General features: G+C 41.5%; 1 protein-coding gene, 1 long non-coding RNA gene and 1 other non-coding gene across 16 annotated transcripts in view; 2 read left to right on the top strand and 1 right to left on the bottom strand.

The window, feature by feature from the left end:
- Nucleotides 1-4,206: 4,206 nt before the first annotated feature.
- LOC106571361 (A kinase (PRKA) anchor protein 7) lies at nt 4,207-12,556 on the bottom strand. Its single transcript, XR_006759163.1, has 7 exons — nt 12,229-12,556; nt 11,812-11,994; nt 10,570-10,609; nt 10,141-10,277; nt 9,542-9,700; nt 5,310-5,422; nt 4,207-4,308 (listed from the first exon to the last, which is right to left on the bottom strand). It is a non-coding gene; the product is annotated as an A kinase (PRKA) anchor protein 7 (transcript).
- Nucleotides 11,855-17,556, top strand: LOC106571362 (uncharacterized). Its single transcript, XR_001320916.2, has 3 exons — nt 11,855-12,000; nt 16,093-16,258; nt 16,958-17,556. It is a non-coding gene; the product is annotated as an uncharacterized lncRNA (long non-coding RNA).
- Nucleotides 17,557-19,866: 2,310 nt separating this feature from the next.
- The window catches only part of LOC106571359 (band 4.1-like protein 2), a 107,756-nt gene continuing 103,009 nt past the window's right edge, over nt 19,867-24,613 (top strand). For all 14 annotated transcript variants that reach the window (XR_006759162.1, XM_014144362.2, XM_014144361.2 and 11 more), the window contains exon 1: nt 19,867-20,024. The gene's annotated coding sequence lies outside the window, so the exon portion shown is untranslated. The remainder of the gene's footprint in view (nt 20,025-24,613) is intronic.

Genomic DNA, 24,613 nt, shown 5'->3' with positions numbered 1-24,613 from the left:
GTCAGACAGGCCACTTCCTGCATGAAACCTTCTCAGGTTTTTGCCTGCCATAGGAGTTCTGTTATACTCACAGACACCATTCAAACAGTTTTAGAAACTTTAGGGTGTTTTCTATCCAAAGCCAATAATTATATGCATATTCTAGTTACTGGGCAGGAGTCGTAACCAGATTAAATCGGGTACGTTTTTTATCCGGATGTGAAATACTGCCCCCTAGCCCAAAGAAGTTAAACTGGAGACAGACAGCTCATTTGGGTGCTCATATGAAGCACAGAGACTGCGTTTGGGATAATAGGGTGGTCGTGTCTAACCCTGCTCATTCCTTCAACTTCGCTCCCAACAATTAATCGCCTATAGAGCCCATGGCCTGTATCACTAGACCGCTCATAGCGACTAGTGAGCTACAGGCAGGAATCAGCAATGCTAAATTGTAATTATTTACACCTCTATGGCATTTGCGGGTACTAAACATAGAATAATCTATTGTGTTATTGACAGTAAGTTTGTTTATGTGCAACGTAACTCTGTTGCTGTTTTTGTCACACTGCTTTGCTTTATCTTGGCCAGGTCGCAGTTGTAACTGAAAACTTGTTCTCAACTAACCTACCTGGTTAAATAAAAGGTGAAATAAAATAACAAAATCCCAGTAATGAGCCACCTATGGGAGGGGCGCCCCCTTGTGGACACTGACCCAACTTGTCACACTCACCCTGGGGAGACCGATATACTCCTTGAACCCTGTGAACACCATGTAACCGAGGCAGCATTAAACATGGACAAGCGTCCAACATATGTTGGGATTTCGTGAGACTGTATAGCCTACAGCCCTCGCTCCAGGAGTTACCCTGCATGCAAACCCTGTTTTCTTCATTCCCTCCAACTCCAGGAACTAAAAATATGAATTGTGTTGCCATAACACCAGGGGAAAGCTAGTAAGTTATTCGTCAGAAGTTAAGCATGCTAGCCAATGTTACCCAGAACGCTTCTGAGCATAAGTTAGGCTAGCTAGCCTCTTTGACCTCAGCAAGATCTGTTTAGAATAACTAAGCGAGTTACCGCTACGTATACCAGACAAGAGCTACCCCAGCAACTTCACCATAGGGAGGCAGGAACCTGGCTAGCACGCTATGCAGTGCACGTTTAGCTAGCCTGGTCTCAAAAGTCCACTTAGGACCGGATCGCTTCATCAACAAGTCTAGGAATAGGCAAGCAGTGCTAAACCGAGGCAGACAGGTGGCGGGGGGTACCCACCGAACCTGGCTGCCCTCTGAGTAGCCTCCCGTAACTGGTGACAGAGCGCACAGGAGCCGGTGGGTGCAGGCAGCCACCAGATACCCCACGCAGACAAGACATTTGCTCCCACCACTCAACCCAACTCCGCTTCGTGCATCTCGGTCTCAGCATCCAGAACCTTGGCTGTGACCGAGATGCAGGAAGCGTTGGTAACTACACATTCTGTAAATCGTGAGTGAGTATCTTCCAGAGAAATTATATAACCGCACGACTAGGAGAATGATCTCGACCCCGAACCCAGCTTAGCCATCATCGTCACTGAATCATCTCTGTTTTCGTAGCCATCTTACTCAATGCACCAGCAAATTGAAACTAATTGTGATTAGAAAACTTATTAGAACAAGTACAACCTTCAGTGTACAACATTCAGCACACAACATCCAGGGGGTGAATAGACTCTACCACTACAGGACAGTTTAGTAGGTGCAACCTAAGACCGTCTTGTTTTGCAATTGTTTTAGTGGCTTGAATCGTTCCTGTTCATACCGAGATGAAGGAATGAATCCGAGCCTCACGCTTATCACCTGTGGAAGGTGGGACTTCCAGCGAGACGCCGATTTCATTGGCCTTGTCAGGCGTGAATGTAGATCCTTCAACCGAAATTGAGAGTGCGACCCCCCCCCATAGCAGCGTGACTAATGAATAGCGTACAATCCATAATATGAGAGGAACCAGCCTGCAGCATCCTTGGCGGTTGGCACAAAACAGAGTCATATTCACAACCCAGTAACACTATCAAATCTAAGTCTCACACACACATACATGGGTTAACCTCTTGCCCAACCTTAGAGGGTGAGCATGGCAACAGTGTTTCTGAACTGTGATGTCAGCTCCTTCACATGGGCTTCACAGCTGGCTGCTTGTGTAAGGTGAGAGAGAGGGAACCCTCAGTGTCCTGTCTGTGACACCACAGTCTGACCCAGTCAGGGGAGGGGAGTGGGGCCATCCCATCACAAGGCCAGCTCAGTGGCCCACAGTCCCCACCCCATCACACAGGACCTAGGCCAGTGCTGGGAGCAGCTAGTAGAGAGCAGAGGGCTGGGGAGAGACCCCCGACCTGCCCTGCCAACTACACACATCTAGTGAGCAAGACCTGGAAAGCTTGCCTAGCTGGCACTGCTGCCCAACCATAGCCGTCATGAGTCCAAGTGACAGCTGACGGAGACAAGAGAATAATATACTATATATGGACTAATCAACTCACCAGTATTTATGTGCACACCAATCCCAATTATATCTTCATTGTAATATCAGTCATTTTAATTGTGTGCATTTACAGATTGTTTTCAAATTAGAAATTGGCCATGGAGCTGAGCATTGGTGAGTTCTATTTCTGTCATGTATAACAAACACAGCCTCCTAAATCAACACCCTTCCATTTTCTAGCCTGCCCGCTGCTGACAGTTTCCTGATCCAGTTGGAGTCCTTCCAGACCAACCCTGAGTACCAGGCGAATTAATATAGCATTTCTATTGGAGCCATGTTGCTCTCAACCGGATGCTTTTAGACATTTCCATGTTAGTCATGTAGACCAACCAAAAGCTCTGTGGACTAACTAATTACAGATGAACAAGGTCTAGGCTATAGCCAAACCATATTTTCATGTTTTGTTGTCGACCCTACATACATCACACTGAGCCCACACTGGTTGAATCCACGTCATTCCAATAAAATGACGTTGAACCAACGTGGAATAGACGTTGAATTGACATCTGTGCCCAGTGGGATGGTACATATTTGATATGCAGAACAAGTCTATTCCCAGTACCACCAATTTCACAGGCTGTTAGACAGCAATCTGAGGCAAAATTAACTTGTTCCTGATCGTCTTAAAAAGCAGACTTAACACACACAGCCAAAGGAGCGTACAATGGAGACAGTCAGTGCACATGAAATCGGCTGCCCTGTTCCCACAACGCTTCTTCCCTCGTCAGCTCTGTGTACTGGCTAATCATTTCCAAGCCTTTAGCTGAACTCACTGACAATATCTCCCTCAATGCGGGTGCATTCGACTTTTGCCAAGCTTGTTTAAGTGGCTTTAAGAGCAAAAACCAAAATCTCCAGAAGTTGGAGGCCAAACGTAAACATTCCTGGGCTTTTAAACAATTAGGCTAATTCGAAAAAGGTCTGTTCTGTGGTTTACTCAGTCAAAATAGAACACGAAGTGAACAGCTGACAAGGACACTTGTTCCCAGAGAAGAACATCATCCTCAAATAATTTATTCATCCAAAGAAAGCAAGCAGGGAATCTGAACAAAAAACAAGTACTAAAAGCCACAAAACACAATCCCCACCAATTGTGTCTTGATTATGAGTGTCTATTGATTGTCAGAACAAACCGGATATCAAGGCAGGTCTGAACAACAAGCATCTTAAACCTCCTAATGTTAGTCCCTGGGTAAAGAGTTGACCAGATGATATAGAGGAAAAGCACCGCCCTGACAGACAATCACCTAAAAAAAGAAACTCCCTCTGCTGGTCAAAATATAAACAAACCAACCCGCAAGAATTCCGTTCAGTAACATCAAGGGGCAGTTTGAAAATAAAATCTAGGCTAAAAAACAATAACATCCCTTGCTACGTCACATTATATAAACTGGTTCTGTAAATTTTTCTTGGATAAATATTAAATCCCAGTAAGAAAATCCCCACTGTACTCACTATTAGTCTGTATTATGATATTTGGACTTTCCCTCAGGTTTAGTTTACCTCCCAAGTTTGAGTAAATCAAGTTATGTGCATAATTCATGTGATATTGAAGTGGTACAGTAGGTCTGAAGCAAAAAACATTGTGTTCATCTCTTGGAATTCTAAATTATGTCAATGCGGACAGCAGATGAGATTTTCAGTCACAATTCTTTCAAGTCTGCCTCATGGTTCTACTCACCGAAACTGACCTCGGTGGTAGTATCCATCTGGGGTCTTTTTCTTCAACATTGAGCAGAGGGCCAGTCTGAACACCCTCTCGTTTCCAAAGTGGTGTCGAGCGTAGTTAGAGTACAGCTTCTTTAAACCCTGGGAGACAGCAGACAGACAGACATGGGGATGTGCACAATGTCACGTCTGACCAGATATGGATGTTTCTGAACACACCCATCCACCCTGACCCCACACAGTAACAAAGTATTCTCTAGGCTGCCTGTTGTCGGGTGGGAATAATAACACCAGCAGGAAATATGGCATCCACTGCCAACAAACCAATAAAGCAGGGGGCTCCCATCTTCCCCTCCTACTATCCCCCCCTCCAGGTCAAATGCTCCTCATCCCTCCTCCTTTTGCCAGACCACTGTACATCGACTGCCATAACCATCATTCACTCAGCCAGGAGGGTAAACATGTCACATAGTGGACCGCTGCTACAAATTCACTCAACCCGGGTGAATATCATTGTTCACAATTTGATCAAAGGGCCTTCTTCCTTCCATGGGACAGTGACTTAGGATAAAGATACTGTTAAGTTTATAAATGGCTTACACTATCACATCCAGCCGTGATTGGGAGTCCCATAGGGCGGCGCACAATTGGCCCGGCGTCATGCCAGTTTGGCCGTCATTGTAAATAAGAATTTGTTCTTAACTGACTTGCCTAGCAAAATAAAGGTTACATTTATAAAAACTGTCAGGTATTATATTGTATTACTACAACTACTGATGTTCATTCCTAAGTCACTGAATGTGCATGATCAGACTTATTTCATGATAATCTACGCATTATTATAATCAATGACATTATCATAAGGACTTTGGTCTTGCAGCGTAGAAATACATTAACATTCATTTAAATCGATTTGAGTCAATCAAGATGTCTCGACTAAATTGATATGAAAGGCAGAATAAATACACACACTTGGCTTTGAATTCTCTGAACCACTAACAATCTTACCTACACAACCAAATAAGGTATCCCTCAAAGGCAGAAAAGGTTGCCAGTAAGAAGGGATAGTGAAGCTGCGCTAGTCCTCCACACAGCTGTGTTCTCTCTATGCATATCGTTCCAGCAGGAGTGATGAGGCTCACCTGACTGTGTAGCTGAGGAGTTTTGGACAGCTTCATGAAGATAAGGTGAGGCTTGAAGGCTTTGCGGTCACCAGATGAGACGCATTTCTCCTCAAACGTTTTCCTCACAAGACCTGGAGCAAATGACCAGAGAGAGCGAGGGTGATGGGAAAAACAACAGCAGATCTATTTGTAGCTCAGGACCACAGGGGAGAGAGCAACTTTAAGCCAGGGTGGTGTAAGACAAGGAGATAATCAATAGGAGGAGAGGGCGGGGGGTATAGGGGTTAGTGGAAGAACACAAATGGGCAGTAAAAGACAGCAGCTGATAATCTGTTAGTGTCTATTTTAGGGAAGCTTTCTCCATCTAAAAAGCACAGCTTCATTGAAAAAAGCTTGTAATATCTAAAAAGTACAAAATAATAAAGATATCAGATTTTGATAATGCGAGAAAAAAGCAAAACATTAAAGATGCACTATAATGCAGAAATAGCACCATTTTGTGGTTGCTAAAATTGGAGGTAAGTCTAATTTCAGTTTGTGACAAAACAAGTATAGTGTAGACAAACATTGTGTGAAATATATTTTCCATAACTACAAATAATTGTATTTTCAGCCAGTGTACAAAACCGAAAGTAAGATGCAAAAACTAAACATAGAAGCATAAAAATAGTGCCCATAGAACAGATCTACCGCTTCTTAGAGACTTGCTTTCAATGACAATAACTGATCTATAACTAGGGCTGTTGTGGTGACCATATTACTGCCAGTCACTTGTCATGAAGGCAAGTGAGGACAAGTGACCGCCAGTCACTTGTCTGTTAAGTCACAGTAAGTAGGCTTCTCCAAGCTCTGATGCTGCTGATGGTCATTAGCAGCCAACCAAACTTGCTAACTGCCTGGTACTCAGCACTCTATTGTCCCTCTAATCACTGACATCAATGCAAATGTAATCAAAATGTCATAAGAGCCCATGAGCTCATGTTGCGCAACATATCTATAGGCTATGCAATTACGTGATGGCTTCTATAAAAAAAATATTTTTAAAAGGATCCCATCAGCTTTATATATTTATATCTTAACTTCCCTAATATTTAGCACATTGCTTTTCTTTACAACAGGAGTATAGCCTACCTGGCTGGCACAAATTAACCACGGGAAAGCTTCCTCCATTCGCCATTTAAGTGAATAGATTACACTTATTTTTTCTCGCTACCCCGGTTTTGATACAGGTGCATGATAAAGACACATTCTAAATCAAAACAAATTTCACATATATTATTTTATATATGTAAAAACAAGATTAAATCAAGAATAGTCTGAAGGGTGACAATATTAACCTATCACTCGTGTGCCACTTGTGAATTATATAGTCGCCTGTGAATGACACCCAGCATTTACTTTTTCGAATCATACGCGCACACCTCATGTAGCCTAGCCCATAGGCATATATATGTTTTGATCACAACTTCTTAAAATTAAGCACCTTAATCCGCTTTACAAGGGGTGTAAACCTCCCCCTCTGTCTGCTCGTTTTTCTTAACAGGATGTCGGTGGGCGGAGCCGGGAGGGTCGTCAGCAACATGGGACACCCCTGGGCTCGGGTGTGTTCCGGATATAAATAAATACGTCTTTCCCCCATACATTGAAGAGACTCTCTCCACGCAGACACACTTGTTTTTAGTTGTGGCAATTTGGGGCTTCTTTGAGTTAATTTGTTTTGGCACCTCTCTATATATATATATATATATTTTGTTATTCCGTTATCAACGTTTTCTCCCTTTTTGTTATGGGCTACGAGCCAGTTCGTGACAAGCCTAAATTGCATACACAAGCAGCGAGTGATTTTCAAAGTTTGGGGAAGATCATTTCACCATAAAAATGCACCTTTATAATAAAAGCATTACATGCATAATTGCATTTGCGGTCACTTTTGATAATGGTGTTTTCTGCTAATGGAACATTTACGCTTATAGCCTACTACAATGAGCGCATAGCAGCGCTTGTGAAGAAATAAACTATTAGGCTATCAACATTTTAAGCTAAATGTTGTGATCTTATGCATACATTGCGTAAAAAAGGTTGATGCTAGTGGTATTCAATTTGGGATCTAGCGCATCCCACAACTGTCCCAGACTATGTTCGGAATATTTATTTCTCGCACAGAATGTCAACTTTTGTACTATGAGAGATAGTAGAATGACATAGGTTAGTGATTTTGCTGTTCGTTAGGCCTACTCATCTTGTTGGCTGATGAAAAGTAAAATGGGGACAGTTATTCCAATATCTTCAATATGCACCTCGGAATTGGATAAGGATGCTCACAGTTGCGTCCCCGATGGGTCTGTCTTCACTTGTAGCCTGTGAGAAAGACCCGATCACATGATGGAGAGCCATGTGAGTGAGTGGTGATTCGTGACCGCCACAGCCCCATCTATAACACACTATGTGAATTTGATCGGGTCGCCCAAAAAGTTACATTCGCAGGTCCTAAATTGGTTTAGGACCTATTTAACCGTTAGTCACACTTGGTGAACATAACTCAGAGAAAACATATCACATGTGGCGTTCCACAAGGTTCCATGTTGTGCAGTTTAGTACTCAGATCCCTTGACTTCTTCCAAATTTTGTTACGTTACAGTATTACTCAAATGTATTAAAAACATTTTCCCGCATCAACCTACCACCAATACCCCATAATGAATACTTACTCTACACAAGTATTCAGACCATTTGCTATGAGACTCAATTGAGCTAACGTGCATCCCGTTTCCATTGATCATACTTGATGTTTCGATTTGGAAAGGCACACACTTGTCTATATAAAAAAAGGTCCCATTGTTGACAGTGCATGTCAGAGCAAAAACCAAGCCATGAGGTCAAAGGAAGTCTGTCGAGCTCCGAGACAGGATTGTGTCGAGGCACAGATCTGGGAAAGGGTACCAAGAAATGTCTGCAGCATTGAAGGTCCCCAAGAACACAGTGGCCTCCATCATTCTTAAATGGAAGAAGTTTGGAACCACCAAGACTCTTCCTAGAGCTGGCCGCCCAGCCAAATTGAGCAATCGGGGGAGAAGGGCCTTGGTCAGGGAGGTGACCAAGAACCCGATGGTCACTCTGACAGAGCTCCAGCGTTCCTCTGTGTAGATGGGAGAACCTTCCACAATCTCTGCAGCACTCCACCAATCAGGCCTTTACGGTAGAGTGGCAGCCCGCTTGGAGCTTGCAAAACACACCTAAAGGACTCGGACCATGACAAACAAGATTCTCTGGTCTGATGAAACCAAGATTGAACTCTTTAGCCTGAATGCCAAGCATCACATCTGGAGGAAACCTGGCAGAATCATGGTGGTGGCAGAATCATGCTGTGGGGATGTTTTTCAGCGGCAGAGACTGGGAGACTAGTCAGCATCGAGGGAAAGATGAACGGAGTAAAGTACAGAGAGATCCTTGATCAAGTCCTGGGCACTCTGGAGCAGGTTCTCAGACTGAGGCAAAGGATCACCTTCCAACAGGACAATGATCCTAAGTCCACAGCTTTGGGACAAGTCTCTGAATGTCCTTGAGTGGCCCAGCCAGAGCCCGGACTTGAACATCTCTGGAGAGACCTGAAAAGAGCTGTGCAGCGACGCTCCCCATCCAACCTGACAGAGCTTGAGGGGATCTGCAGAGAAGAATGTGAGAAACTCCCCATACAAAGGTGTGCCAAGTTTGTAGCTTCTTACCCAAGAAGACTCGAGGCTGTAATCGCTGCCAAAGGTGCTCCAACAAATTACTGAGTACAGGGGGACTGAAACTGTGGACATTCTTAAAACACACCTTTTTAGCCATTGCTTTTCCTTAGGGTGCTTTTTAGTCATTCAGTTTTTAATTGTTATTCTTTAGTTTATCCTTTTATGTAGTAAATATTTAAGTTATTTTCATTGTTAATTCGATTTTTTCCCCCCCTCCTGTGACGCACATTGCGTTGCATTCCATGTCTGAAATGTGCTGTATAAATAATTGATATTGCAGCTTAAATATTAATTTATGAAAGCATACCATTTAAAATGGCTAAAAACAATCCTCATATACACAGATTTATTAAAAAATTGGCAGCCCAACTCACATCAATATACAGCTAGAAAGGCACAGTGAGTGACGTCAAAGATTCCGCACACGGGATAAAAGCAGGTGGAGGAGGATGGGAAGAGGGAGAGTAAGGAGAGGGGGGTTGGGTGGGGGAGCAGCAGCCGACTAGCAGTAGTACCCACCTGCAATCTGGACCAGTTAGACAACGTTCTCTCCCTGGGCCAACTCTACAAAACGCCACCTTCCTGAAGTGTCCGATGCTATGGAAGGGCAGGATGAGCTCTCGCCCCCGCAGCAGGTCCTGCAGCGATGCCTTCATCTGGGCCACTGCACACACTGCCCTGCAGTCAGCAGAGCACAGCATTAATCCTCTCCATCCCTCTACTTCATCCTCTTTCCACCACAGTCACACACATCAGGCTAATACATAAATTTACCCCTGCAGTATTTCGTGATGGAAATATACATTTCCTGGGATGTGTACACAGTCAGACATGTAACCATGTGTTAGTCATAGGGAGATACAGTTCCAGGACTATATATTTAGTGGCTATGGAGGTTCAAAAAAGTAGAAGTGGTTGCCTACATTGTGTTTTACTGTATGTTTTCAGAAAATACCACACTGCACTGAATATTTTCACCTATGGACAAATTATATTTTAATCAATATTCTCTCTACAAATGTGTAGGATATAGAAACAGACAGAATATGGCTTCTGCCATCTATAAACAGAGGGTGGCTGTTTGGTTGAAATAAGTGAGATCAGCTGCAGATACTCACAAGTTCACTTCCTCTTGACTGGCCAAGTGGGTCACCAGCAGCGTGATGTGGAGACTGGCTACAGGCACCAGAGCCCGAGTGAGTCTGGAGTCCCTCTGCATCACCAGGGCCTGCACCACCCCCACGCCTACACTGATCTGCACAAGTAGAGCATGCCATTCACTCTCTGGCCATTCAGTTCCAGCAGTTGCCTTGTGATGACATTTAAAGTGAAACAAGCAGTAATGTATTCCAATTATCAGTGAGTTCATGTGGAGAAACTTGAGAAATACACCAAAATAAAAATATAACATTTACTTTTCAACAAACAAAAAAACTAATTCATAAAAATCGTACTTTACGATTTGTGATGGGTATTGAAACAAAGTAGTTTGGGCCTTGTGTTTTCTTTCTCTCTGCATCCTCCTCACTCTCTAACCAAACACTCACCTCTTTCGCTTCTTCTTCAAATTGGCCTCTGGCTTAGTGACTAGGGGAAATGTAGCACAATGATATTAGTGTTTTACAAGAGACAAATGTGTGATTCTGTTATTCTGTAGTTGGATCCTCTTCACTATTTAATTTTCTGAGGAACAAGGGGGAGATGACAGCATGCAAATGGCTAAGATGGATCCTCCAAATATCACAGACATAATTTCCAACAAAAGTGCTCCAAGACTCTGGGTGAATGTAATGAATATTTGAAGCTAGTGAACACAAGCTATTCCTTGAAAGTAGTTGAGCAACAGAAAAAAACTGCTCATAGCAAAATGTATGGTCTGACTGAATGGATTGTGTGTGTGTGACTCACAGGATGCGGAGGGGAGAATGGCTCATAATAATGTCCAGAACGGAGTAAATGGATTCAAACATCTGGAAACCATGCGTTTGATACCATTCCACTCATTAACATGAGCCCATTCTTCCCAATTAAGGTGCCACCAACTTGCTGTGGTGTAACTCCACCCCATCCATTGTGCTGCGTTGACAACAACAAGCATGCAAACAGTATCTTGTGATGCAGTGTGACAGCGATGATCCTAGAACTTCTGATATTAAGCCATGGAACTGGCCACCACCAAGACAGTACATAACAATATAAGGTACTTGGATGGAAAAAAATAAAAAAAGGGGGGGGGGGCTCCGTTTGTGCAGCATGTCATCCAATTACTATGGAATGCACTTTCCCTTTGATGTTAGTGAGAAGAGAATGTTCTCACAATTCTCTAATAATAGTTCTCTTTTTCAAATTTGTCACATGGGCCAAATACAACAGGTGTAGACCTTACTGTGAAATGCTTACTTACAAGCCCTTAACCAACAATGCAGTTAAGAAAATATTTACAACAAAAAAGTAACAATAATGAGGCTATATAAAGGGGGTACCAGTACGAGTCAATGTGCAGGGTAGTCGAGGCAATTTGTACATGTAGGTAGGGGTAAAGTGACTATGCATAGATAATAAACAGCAAGTTGCTAGTGAAGTCTTTCAATTTTCCATTGAGGTTGGACTACTTAAATGTCAAGAGTCACAAAGCCACAAGAAGGTAGAACACATTGTAAACATTGCTTGTTAGGGGGATGTAGTTGCAGAAACAATGGATTGGTTTAGTCGACTTCGTCAATCGCTGTTCCAAATTACAAAGTGATTTGTAGCGCATTTCTGTGATGAGATATATATATATATCTTACCAGGGGCGATGAGCTCCTTCACATTGTAATGCAAGTGACTTTCCTCAGCAGCAACTATATCAGTCGATCGATCATGTGCAGGTGACAGCAAGAGGTCGTTGTCATGGTCCTTGCTGCTCGTCTCGAGCTCGACAGCATAATCAGTCCCAGTGACCGGCTGCATTCCAAAGAAGTTTACCTGACCTTGAGGTAATACAGAAAAGTAGAAACCGTTTTGATTAGTTTCCTTTGTCAAATTTAGCGTGGGGCTTCGTGCAGTTTGCACATTGATGTTCTCGGAACTGCAAGCATTCTTTGAAGCAGGCAAATCCCTCTAACAGATTTAAGAAGTGAAGTCTGAGCAGGACAACCTAAATGAGACTAACCAGATAACGTTAGCTAGCAACATAGCATTTGGCGTAAGGATAGTTAACTCACGCGTGACCAGGCCATGGCATTCAGTCTTTTATTACTCGCTAGCTACCTTTAGCTAACTAGCGCCTGCCATCTGTTAAAATACGTCTAATTGAAGTTAACTAGTAACGTCGCTAGCTTTGTAGAGAATAAAAACAAAATGTCCAGCATTTGTTTTTAGCATAAAGTTAAATGGTACTTTATGCAGCAAACCTGAAAAATGTGTGCTTACTTCTAGCTAGCTAACATAACTCACTACACTTGTAAATACAAGACTACGGATACTCAAAATGATCAAATTTCATACACTTATGTCAAAAACAAACGTTAGTTGACATAATTTATACAACGAGTGGGTCTAATTTCATTGGTTAAAACCGCATTCCCGCCGGTGTCTATTCCACAAATTACCACCGGCTAAATCTATGACGTTTACGTGCCTATTTACTCTGTTCCATCTGACTGCACAATTCACTGTCTCATCAGCCCAGCCAGGCAATTTATAACTTGATTTCCACTATAAAAGCATCTACACATTATCTCACATTTCGCTTAGACAAAAATGTCGTTTTCAACAGCGGAGATCTATATAAACCTTGCAGTTTGTATCTCCGACATTTGCAACATTGTTTCAGTCGGAACGAGACAGACAGACAGGCAGGCAGGCAGGCAGCGTTTCTCAGCCAGTTTGAAATCAAGAGTCTGCTGGCATCATTTTTATGGATATATACAAAAACATTTATTTTTTTATTTATTAAAACAAAACAGCTAATTTGCAGTCTTTCCAGCTTTAGTTTGACGTGATTCTGTTACTGTTGCTGTGTTTTTGGCTCGTTCCTATGAACGACATTGTCCGGACAAGTGAGCACATTTTCAATGCCAGGCGAAATAACCGCCTCATTAGCACATTGTTATGGATGTATCTAAATAAATATCACTGAAAACAGCTTTAAAAAATGCAAATGAAGCTACTTTGCTGTTATTCTGGCTGCACTTTTTGACGTGACTGTAAGTTAGCCGTAGTTGGCTAGCTAACAAGCAAGGGATAAGAATGTTGACAGCCAGTATGGAACGAAGGATTGGGTCGCGTCCGTAGACATAGAACAAAAAGACAAACCGACTGGGTCGCGTCTCTAGCAACCCTAGATTTGGATTATATCTCGTGGAAGGATGAAATAGTATGAATAAACTTATCAAAATAACATTTTTAAAGAAAATATGTCAATCATTATTTGAATATGTTGGTAACCCGTTGTATAAAAGTGATAATGCCCTCGAAGCCGGTGTTTGGAGGATATATTGGCACGGTTTGCCGGCCCTCGCAATAAAACCTCCAAACACCGGCTTCGAGGGCATTATCACTTAAATGTTTGCTAGGTATATTATGACATTCTCGTGTTGATTGCTACAGTTTTTGACAATCATGGCAACGTGTTACCTTTTATATTTGTTTGTCTGTAAATGGTATTAAATTAGCTTTTTATTTGACCTTTATTTAAATAGGCAAGTCAGTTAAGAACATATTCTTATTTACAATAAGAACATATTCTTATTTACAATGATGGCCTGGCAAAAGGCCTCCTGCTGGGACGGGGGCTGGATAAACAATAAATAATAATAACAAATATAGGACAAAACACACATCATGACAAGAGAGACAACACTACATAAAGAGAGACCTTAAGACAACAACATAGCATGGTAGAAACACAACATGGCAGCAGCACAACATAGTAGCAGCACAAAACAGGGTACAAACATTATTGGGCACAGACAAAAGCACAAAGTGCAAGAAGGTAGAGACAACAATACATCACTCAAAGCAGCCACAACTCTCAGTAAGAGTGTCCATAGTTCACTCTTCAGAATATATAACATTTTCTAATACAGATGTAGTGATGTTGAGTAGTAACCTTCACTTAGCCCAACACTTGTATGGAGCCTAACCTTACCGTTACTGCTTATGAAGGTCCAAGTACCTTAGCTACTGTATATGTCATTTTCATAGGTAGACTGGCTCTGGCAGCCAAATACTCAATCTAAATATGAATCGATTCTCAATTGCGATATGGTTCTAGAAATATAAAGCCCACAACTTTCATATCACGCCAAAATAATTTCACAAATGCAAAATGCACAATTACTGTACAGTTTTAAACAAAGATTTATAGAAACCCTGGATTACTAATGCTATGTATTGGCTTTGAAGCCAACGGTTGGCCACGTTGGCAATCCTCAGAAAACCAGTCCTCCATAGGAATGAATGGAATTCTACAGTATTTCATTTAAATGTTTCAAGGACAAAATTACATGTTTTCAAGTATTTTTGTTGTTGTAGTGGGGACAGTAACATTAGTACTTTCAAAAAAGTCTACCTTAATGAAAACGTTTTTCTATATATGTTTTATTTAAATTAGTATATTTAGCTGACCTAATATAATTTAAAAGTAAGCATTTAGGTGTCTGTAATAGAATGAACATGGCAAAAACAAATGTAGACATTAGTAAATGCATTTCTATAATGTTTTTTACAACGGCGAGGGAGTGCCAAGATGGAGGCGCAGCTGCTTCAAAACAGCACTCCTGTTGTCAGCTAGTGTGTGTGTGTGTGTGTGTGTGTGTGTGTATATATATATATATATATATATATATATATATATATATATATAACAGTAGTTTTAACCGGCTTTATCACTGTTGAAGCCGAGAGAGTTGTTTTTCATTGACAACACGTTTCTGGCAGCCTTCGTCCATTACATACAATACATGTTTTCGGGGGGGCATGTAATAACAGGTGGTCCTTCTGTCTTCTGTAAACACGTAATGTAACATGGAGATATGGCCTTGTGGGAACATTAACCCTATAAAGGTGTGTATCAATTTAACGTTTTGTTTTTTGGAAAGGATTTCTCTCTGATATGAAAAATTAGGACCTTAAGCGTCCAAATCCGTACCGCAAGAGAAGCGTGTTAATGTTCAGACCAAGCAGCAGGGATCTGAACAAAAACCCGTACAAAAGACGCCTTCATCCAATGACTCTGATGTGTAATTTAATGGAACTGATCCATGATCAAGTATTAACCTTCACTGTGCTTTGACACTGTTACTGAAACTGAAACACAGTGTTTCTGTTAACTGGTACAATAGCTAAATGATAATGGGGTGAGGTGATTACAATATTGTATAGACAAGGTATTTACAAGATAATCATTTTCCTTGCACTAATTTCTCACTAAATTTTGAAAGTTGTCAATCACTTTTCTGTGCCTGAGTACTGGTACTTCCTGAAAACAAATAGCCAGCAGCAGGTGGTGATAGAGTATCAGTTTATGCCCTGTTAACCTCAATTAGACTAGGCCACACCCATTCTTGTAACAGACATCAGAATCAGGACATGGTAACGCACACATGCTGTGTAGATGGCCTAGTGTACAACCCCAACCCAGCCCTAGAACAAACGAGACACAAACTAGATAGAATAGAGTTCTAATAACTGTATGTCGCCTTTCTTCGTGTATTTAAATAACTGGCAGGAAAAGACTGATTAAATCAATACATAATATACACCCTCCTGTAATAAAGACAGAAGTCACACACGTTGAAGTGAAGGGCAGATCTCTAAACAAGCCAGTAGTTTGTCATTATGCAACATTGAGCTTATACAGTATTGAAATATTACATAAAAAAAGTGTAGTGTTACATTTCCATACAATATTTTAAAAGTACACCACGATACTTCTTCCTTGTTCACCATCCTCTCCCCAGGTAACACCTGTATTGTTTGCGGAACAAACAATGCCTTGAAAAAAGGCTCATGTATGTTCTTCCCTCTACTGTTAACGCCATTGTTTGTGTTTTGTAACTGCACACCACTGGATTTGGTTTCAGATTGTGGGGGAGATACCTGCTATCACAAGGGAACAGGTGTAATAGCAGGACCAGTTTGGCGACTCGTTCTTTAACTGAACAGAAGCAGACAGGTGAACGCCTGGAGTGTCTATCTCCCCATCTTATCTCTTGGTGCCTATGTCAATTTAAGTACACAATCTCTGAGGTGAGTGAGAATCTGAAACGCCTATATTTGCTCACAGTTCCTTCCTCCAGGATATGTGTAGCACAGGAACTTAGGCTCTGGTTACAGAGCATGTTTTGTTGATGAATTTTTCATAGTAAATAGAATAATGAAAATTGGGGTGCAATGTTATACAACAGCTATCATTCATAGAACCACCATTGTAAGATGTTTTACATGTAAATTGTAGCTGTGTATGTGTTTCACAAAAATCAAAAGACCTCTTCTTACACTGAAATATTCTTGAAATGTACATAATCATCTCAAAGATGTGTAATTGATTGTGGTATGTACTGAATGTCAGTCATTAAAGGCATGTGCGTGCAGTCATAAAACAGATTATAAAATGGAGGATTACAATTCATGGCATTTGAGACATTCAATCGGCTCTACTGTCAGGCACCTGTACACCGCAAAGTCATCCTGCATCATGGAATCCATTTATGACATTACAGAGAGGCTATTGCATGAAAAGGTTATGAAGAGAGCAGTTGCTGTCAACTCAATCATCAGTCTGCCACACTGCCTTATAAAGTAATCTTTTTAACCAGCCTGGCTGTGTTCAAGACTCTGCCCCAAGATAGCATCAACAGGATTTACGTGCACACAGAGTGTGACAGAGTCACTGCTCCAAGTACTTTGTCTCTCTCCCTCTTAATCCACTGTTTCCTTTAACACTAGCCCTCCTCATTGAGTCAGCAGTAAGGAGACCTTGATGTACTGGAATTTGCCGCATCAAAGGTGAACTTGACCTAGCTCTTCTACCGCCGGTGATGTTATTAACCTAGAGCAACCTCTTTGCCGTCAAAGAGTAAGCAGCTAGGGTATCTTTTAATAACCTTGTTTTTTTTATGCATTTGATATCTACGGGCCAGTTGGTGGATTGTGATAATTCTTCTAACTAATCCCTTGGGGTAAATCTGTCACCATGTTTCGGGATTTGATTAGAAACAACAATCCTGGGGGGGTAACAGAAGACAGTTTGATTCCCTGGTAGTATCACAGCACATATCATGCTAATCAACTGGAACTAGGATTTATGTCTGTAATTGATCATTTGTTGCTTAAACAGGAAAAACAGTATTGAGGTACATCATTTTTTTCTTACTTCTCATTTTAAAGTCTACAGTATATGGGTGTGATCTTATGTTGCACAACCTCTGAAAGCATATGAAACTATGAAATTAATTATAGGCCTAATTCTCCCTATGCTTTTATTTTGCACCTGGATCTCTTGGAATGAATCGATGGATGTGCCTCTCAACTGTGATTATGTTCATCTTCTGCTGGTGAGTTGGATGTTACTTTTACTTTGATGTGTGAAGAAAGACAGACTTTTGTTTTACATTTGTGCTTTAATCCTATTTGATATTTACCTTTCAAAACCTGACAAAATACATATTTAAAATGTGATTCCTCAGTCTATTTTATGTATTATTTGGTTGGCTGAAATGAAGATGTTGGTTTTGGTTTCATCATGGTTTGATGCTTAAGATGTAGGCCTTTTGACATATGACCCTATCACATGACAGTGTTGTGAGTGTCCCTTTAGACCTATGTAGCACAGTCCTGTTATTTGGTACAACACAGTGGCAATGTACTAGTAAGTAACTTAATGTACCTTGTGCAGTAAGTACTAGCATGTCAAGGTTATAAACAAAGACAAGGCCATCGATCCATTTCGCTACAAACATACAACAAGAGGCAATCAATGCATTAATAATGAACGCTCAACCTCCTAGACTTTAATGGTATCTATTGATCCTCAGTGCCCACAACCGAATATCTGCTCTGTAATGGATATTTGATGGAAAGCGAAAGTGCTAATGGTTGTTTTGTGTGTGCTGCTGCACTACCCTGCAGCAAGGTGGTCCATTCTTTATTTGTTTTGCCAAGTAAAGCTGTTGATATACAATACCAGTCAAAAGTTTGGACACACCTCCTCATTCAAGGGTTTTTCTTTATTTGTACTATTTTCTACATTGTAGAATAGTAGTGAAGACATCAGAAATATGAAATAACACATATGGAATCATGTAGTAACCAAAAAAAGTGTTCAACAAATCAAAATATATTTTATATTTGAGATTCTTCAAATAGCCACCCTTTGCCTTAATGACAGCTTTGCACACTCTTGGCATTCTCTCAACCAGCTTCACGAGGAATGCTTTTCCAACAGTCTTGAAGGGGTTCCCACATATGCTGAGCACTTGTTTGCTGCTTTTCCTTCACTCTGCAGTCCAACTCATCCCAAACCATCTCAATTGCATTGAGGTTGAGTGATTGTGGAGGCCAGGTCATCTGATGCAGCACTCCATCACTCTCCTTGGTCAAATAGCCCTTACACAGCCTGGAGGTGTGTATTGGATCATTGTCCTGTTGAAAAACAAATGATAGTCCTACTAAGCGCAAACCAGATGGGATGGTATATTGCTGCAGAATGCTGTGGTAGCCATGCTGGTTAAGTGTGCCTTGAATTCTAAATAAATCACAGACAGTGTCACCAGCAAAGCACCATCGTTGATGTTGAGATGTGTCTGTTACTTGAACTCTGTGAAGCAGTTATTTGGGCTGCAATCTGAGGTGCAGTTAATTGTCGATTTCTGAGGCTGGTAACTAATGAACTTATCCTCTGCATCAGAGGTAACACTGGGCCTTCCTTTCCTGTGGCGGTCCTCATGAGAGCCAGTTTTATCATAGCGCTTGATGGTTTTTGCGACTGCAATTGAAGAAACTTTAAAAGTTCTCGAAATATTCCGGATTGACTGACCTTCATGTCTTAAAGTAATAATGGACTGTCATTTCTCTTTGCTTATTTGAGATGTTCTTGTCATAATATGGGCTTGGTATTGTACTAAATAGGGCTATCTTCTGTATACCACCCCTACCTTGTCACAACACAACTGATTGGCTAAAACGCATTAACATTTAACAAGGCACACCTGTTAATTGAAAGGCATTCCAGGTGACTACCTCATGAAGCTGGTTGAGAGAACCAAGAGTGTGCAAAGCTGTCATCAAGGCAAAGGGTGGCTACTTTGAAGAATCTCAAATATAAAATATAATTTGATTTGTTTAACACTTTTTTGGTTACTACATGACTATATTTCATAGTTTGGATGTCCAAACTATTATTCCACAATGTAGAAAATAGTAAAAATAAAGAAAAACCCTTAAATCAGTGGGTGTGTCCAGACTTTTGACTGGTACTGTAAGTCATCTGATGCTGCTGCTGTTGAACTTGGAACACATGACTCTGTGATACTAAATTGGGCCTATTTTAAAAAAAAGTATGTTTAGTCTGTTCAGATAAAAATTATCCTGTGTTGTTTCTGCTCCACACTGATTTCCAAAAGAAACTGAAAGGCAATAGTTCAACCAAATATCATTGGATAATACTGTAAATGGAAAATCCTTTCAATGACAATATATTTTCAGTAGTGGGAGCCACTTCACCACCCCAACACAACATGCAAATACTTTTAGGCCACCAATAGAAAACGCCGACATTTACAGACTGGTGAAGGAACCAATCACAATGCATTCTCTGATACTTGTGAAATGCCCAAGCCAATTCAATTGGAGAGGCACATGTATTGCTTTACTGGGTGGAGTTAGTGTATTGTCGACAGTTGGATCTTCTCCCAGACAGATTTTGGTCTGGGAATTTCAATTTTTGGTTCACCAGAGCACATTTTTACGAGACCACGTTGTAAAAGCTTTTCTTATTTCATCTGAACTGCATCAGGTAAGTTGATTTAACGTTATGGTGCTACCTAAATTGCACACAATTGGTAGAACGATAAAAGTGCGGTAAACAAATCCGTTTTTTAAAACGCTACTTACATCATTGTAGCCTGCGAGATAGTTAGCAATGCTATTTTGTAACGTTATCAAACATTTCAATTGTTTTCGCTTGTAACTAGTTAACTTGTAAGCTAGCAAGCCATGCAGTTCATAAACTGTAAAAAAATATATAATTAAGAAAAAAAAGTTTAAGTATTGGAGCATCTCCAACTGTTCCTTGCAGAATAGGCCTTTTTCTCGGTTGCTTGTTAATGTTTCACGTTATAGACACCTTTTCGGATGTTAATTACCGGCCGTAACGAGTGTAGATGATGATACCAGTAGTTGCTCAGCGAAACTCCATATTGGGTGATCAACAAAGGTATTTTGACACTATAACGCGTGCAGAACTGGTGAATGGGAGTTTGAATCAGAGCTTTCTTTCTGGGCGTTACAGTTCTCAGGCAGAGATACTGGTTCAGCTAAGTTAGCTGGTTAATTTTAAAATCAATGACTGTCAATTAGCTACTTGGTTCTCTCAAGTCGCTAAATTTGACTAGTGCATCATTCGTGCCGTAACTATGTAAACAAGGGGTAGCTAATCTTCAATCAATTTGTAAAACCATCTGTGCATTGGTTGCGCCCCGCCCCCATTACCTTGTGTTGGAAGCTCCTGCAAGTTTTTCTAGCTAACGTTAATAATTGTCGACTTAACTAAGTGTTTCAGGATATGCCCAGCTATATTTTGGTTTGCTAGGTTAAGTTTCAGTGGAGTAAATTACACCAACTATATAACTCGCAGAGAATACTTAAAGCAAGAGTGTCAATGTTAGCAGCACCACTCACGAGCGGATACTGCACTTGTTACATCCAGAATTTACGATATGGTATATAATTGTTGCTAGTTAGCCAACGTTAACTACAATCGGCTTAAAAAGTTGGAGTTGCTAGACATGGCGCATTGAATAAACAGGTTATCAATTCGTGACTTGGTTTTCTTTAGTGACTCACTCATATCCTCATAGAAACTTTCGAAAGGAGTCATGATTGCAGAAATGGCATGTACGGTCAGCGACACACTGCCACAGTGTTTGTTTGATTTCACTAGCAAAGCAGAAAGCTAGCTGGTTACAAACGCTATGCTTTTCTAAAATGTCAATGTGTTACATTGTGTATAGCAATTGTTACATTGTTATACACTTTTGTGGCCACTCCTGGCACAATCTTTATTTTGTGTCTGTAGGATGGACGGCCACTAAACTAAAGTAGTAGCTATGATGTTTTTGATCGTTTTGTAACATGGTAAGATCATGAATCTGGAACGTTGAGTAATCATTTTTTTTGTCTCTCCCATCCCTCTCTGGTCTCTGTGTGACACTTCCAACCAAATCCATAGCATGCAATGACAGATGACTTGCCTTCAGCTCAAGGGGAAGGCTCACTTGTGACAGAACACGCTGCATTGGAAGAGAGCCAAGTGTAATTAAAACCTCAACCTCACCCAAAGCATAACTATAGTGGTAGCCCCCACCTGCCACCTCCCTTTAACCTAAACCATAATCCATGTGTTTCTGTCAATTCCTGCAGTAAAGAAATGGCTTTAGATTTCTTAAAATAAAAGCAGAGGCATGCGTTTAGTTTTAAACTCCCTTGTAGCCCACACAGTTGCAACAACTAATATTTGAATACATGATATCATGGTCAGAAATTATGCTTATGTTGCAGTTGAGTTATTCCCTGAATCATATTGGTTTAATTACAGGCTGAAATGTTGTCTATAGTTACCCATCCACATGACCCTGTCATTTTAATTTGGGTCCATCTGAATGAAATGGATTACACAGTGGCAATCCAGACTATGGGAAATCTGCTTTGAGGTGTGCTGCCCAGCAGTACATGTTGATGTGTCATCAGGTGACCCAGTGTTCTCTCACTCGCACACATTAAACTTTGCGTGTTTGCAGGAGGAGAGTGTTTGATGTTAAATGGTGCTCTATAATGCCAGCAAGCGTTGGGCCTGAACATCATTTAGAGTATACTCTTGAGATATTTATGATGAGATGCAATGCTAAGTCATGCTTCATGACTTGTCAATACTTCCGCCTGCAAATTACTTGCAAGTTCATTTGTTTGAAAGGATGAAAGTGAACACAGTGCCTCATTGTGGCTTGTTGTGTCAGACAGCCTAATGAGACATGGTTAATTGTTTGGGGTTGCTTATCTCATTAGACGGTGGTTAGCATGGCAGTACACTGGACAGTGAGTTATTGTGTGAAGCTGTTGGTGCCTTGTCAGAGGGCCGTAGGTTTGGTAGTTGGCATATTGAGTGTAGGTGGGTTCCCTGGTTGAACAGTCAACTATTTGAGTTTATTGAGCTTTATTAGTAAATAAGTCTAGAATTCTCTTTTAATTAACCAGCAGGGATAGACTTGGCCACTTACTAGAAAGAATGCCATGTTCCTGTGGCACAGAGTTGAACACAGTCTTCATGGCACACTTAATTGTTAACTTCCCATTGAAAGGTTTATGGTACAACAAATCCTGTTTTTTGTTTCTGGGGCTTTTGGGCCACACCGGACACAGACTAGGAGAAATAGACTTGCTTGAGTTGTCTTGGGCTCCAGTTTGAATCCCAGAGCCGACAAGGGAAACATCTTATGTGCCCTTGAGCAAGGCACTTAACCCTAATTGCTCCAGGATCACAGTTGATGATGGTTGACCCTGGCTGTGACCCCCATTCTCCGTGGGTGGCTCAGGGAGAGTTAGGATATGCAAAAAGCACATTTCCAATTCACACATGAATACACACTTGTACATGTGTGAAATAGGACAACTATAAGCACCCACCAAATTGTATTATTTGTCGTAGGGAATTGATGCTGTTAACTGCTGTATTATTATCTATCCCCTGGCCAATGCTCTTGCACCTTCAAGATTTCTTTCTTTGACATACTGTACCAGTCAAAAGTTTGGACTCCTACTCATTCAAGGGTTTTTCTTTATTTTTACGATTTTCTACATTGTAGAATAATAGTGAAGACCTGAACTATGAAATAACACAAGGAATCATGTAGTAACCAAAAGTGTTAAACAAATCAAAATATTTCAAAGTAGCCATCCTTTGCCTTGACAGCTTTGCATTCTCTCAACCAGCTTCATGAGGAATGCTTTTCCAACAGTCTTGAAGAAGTTCACACATGTTGAGCACTTGTTGGCTGCTTTTCCTTTACTCTGTGGTCCAAACCATCTCAATTGATTTCAGGGAGGGTGATTGTGGAGGCCAGGTCATTTGATGCAGCACTCGTCACTCTCCTTGGTCAAATAGCCCTTACACAGCCTGGAGGTGTGTTTTGGATTATTGTCCTGTTGAAAAACAACAAATTATATTCCCACTAAGTGCAAACCAGATGGGATGGCGTATTGCTGCAGAATGCTGTGGTAGCCATGCTGCTTAAGTGTGCCTTGAATTCTAAATAAATCCGACAGTGTCACCAGCAAAGCACCATCACACCACCTCAATGCTTCACAGAGGAACCATGCATGCGGAGATCATCCGTTCACCTAGTGGTTTCTTTGCAGCAATTTGACCATGAAGGCCTGACTCACGCAATCTCCTCTGAACAGTTGATTTTGAGATGTCTCTGTTACTTGAACTGTAGCAGTTATTTGGGCTTCAATTTCTGAGGCTGGTAACACTAACTTATCAATCAATCAGATTTATTTATAAAGCCCTTTTTACATCAGCCGATGTCACAAAGTGCTATACGGAAACCTAGCCTGAAACGGCAAACAATGCACATGTAGAGGCACAGGGGCTAGGAAAACCTCCCTAAAAAGGCAGGAACCTAGGAAGAAACCTGGAGGAACCAGGCTCTGAGGAGTGGCCAGTCCTCTTCTGGCTGTCCCGGGTTGAGATTGTAACAGTACATGGCCAAGATGTTCAAACGTTCATAGATGACCAGCAGGGTTCGATAATAATCATCAGTGGTTGTAGAGGGTGCAACAGGTCAGCGCCTCAGGAGTAAATGTCAGTTGGCTTTTCATAGCCGAGCATTCAGAGTTAGAGACAGCAGGTGCGGTAGAGAGAGAGTTTAAAACAGCAGATCTGGGACAAGGTAGCACGTCCAGTGAACAGGTCAGGGTTTTATAGCCGCAGGCAGAACAGTTGAAACTGGAGCAGCAGCATGACCAGGTGGACTGGGGAAAGCAAGGAGTCATCAGGCCTTGTAGTCCTGAGGCATGGTCCTAGTGCTGAGAGGGAGAGACTATACCACCCACCCACTTGGCCAAAGCACAGCCCCCACACCACTAGAGGGATATCTTCAACCACCAACTTACTACCCTGAGTCAAGGCCGAGTATAGCCCACGACGATCTCCCCCACGGCACGAACCCGAGGGGGTCACCAAGCTGGACAGGAAGATCACGTCAGAGACTCAACCCACTCAAGTAATGCACCCCTCCTAGGGATGGCATAGAAGAGCGCCAGTGACTCAGCCCCTGTATTAGGGTTAGAGGCAGAGAATCCCAGTGAAGAGAGGAACCGGTCAGG

This window comes from Salmo salar, chromosome ssa15 (genome assembly GCF_905237065.1).
Source record: "Salmo salar chromosome ssa15, Ssal_v3.1, whole genome shotgun sequence".
Lineage (NCBI taxonomy): Eukaryota > Metazoa > Chordata > Actinopteri > Salmoniformes > Salmonidae > Salmo > Salmo salar.
This window is presented reverse-complemented; position numbering and strand designations above follow the sequence as displayed.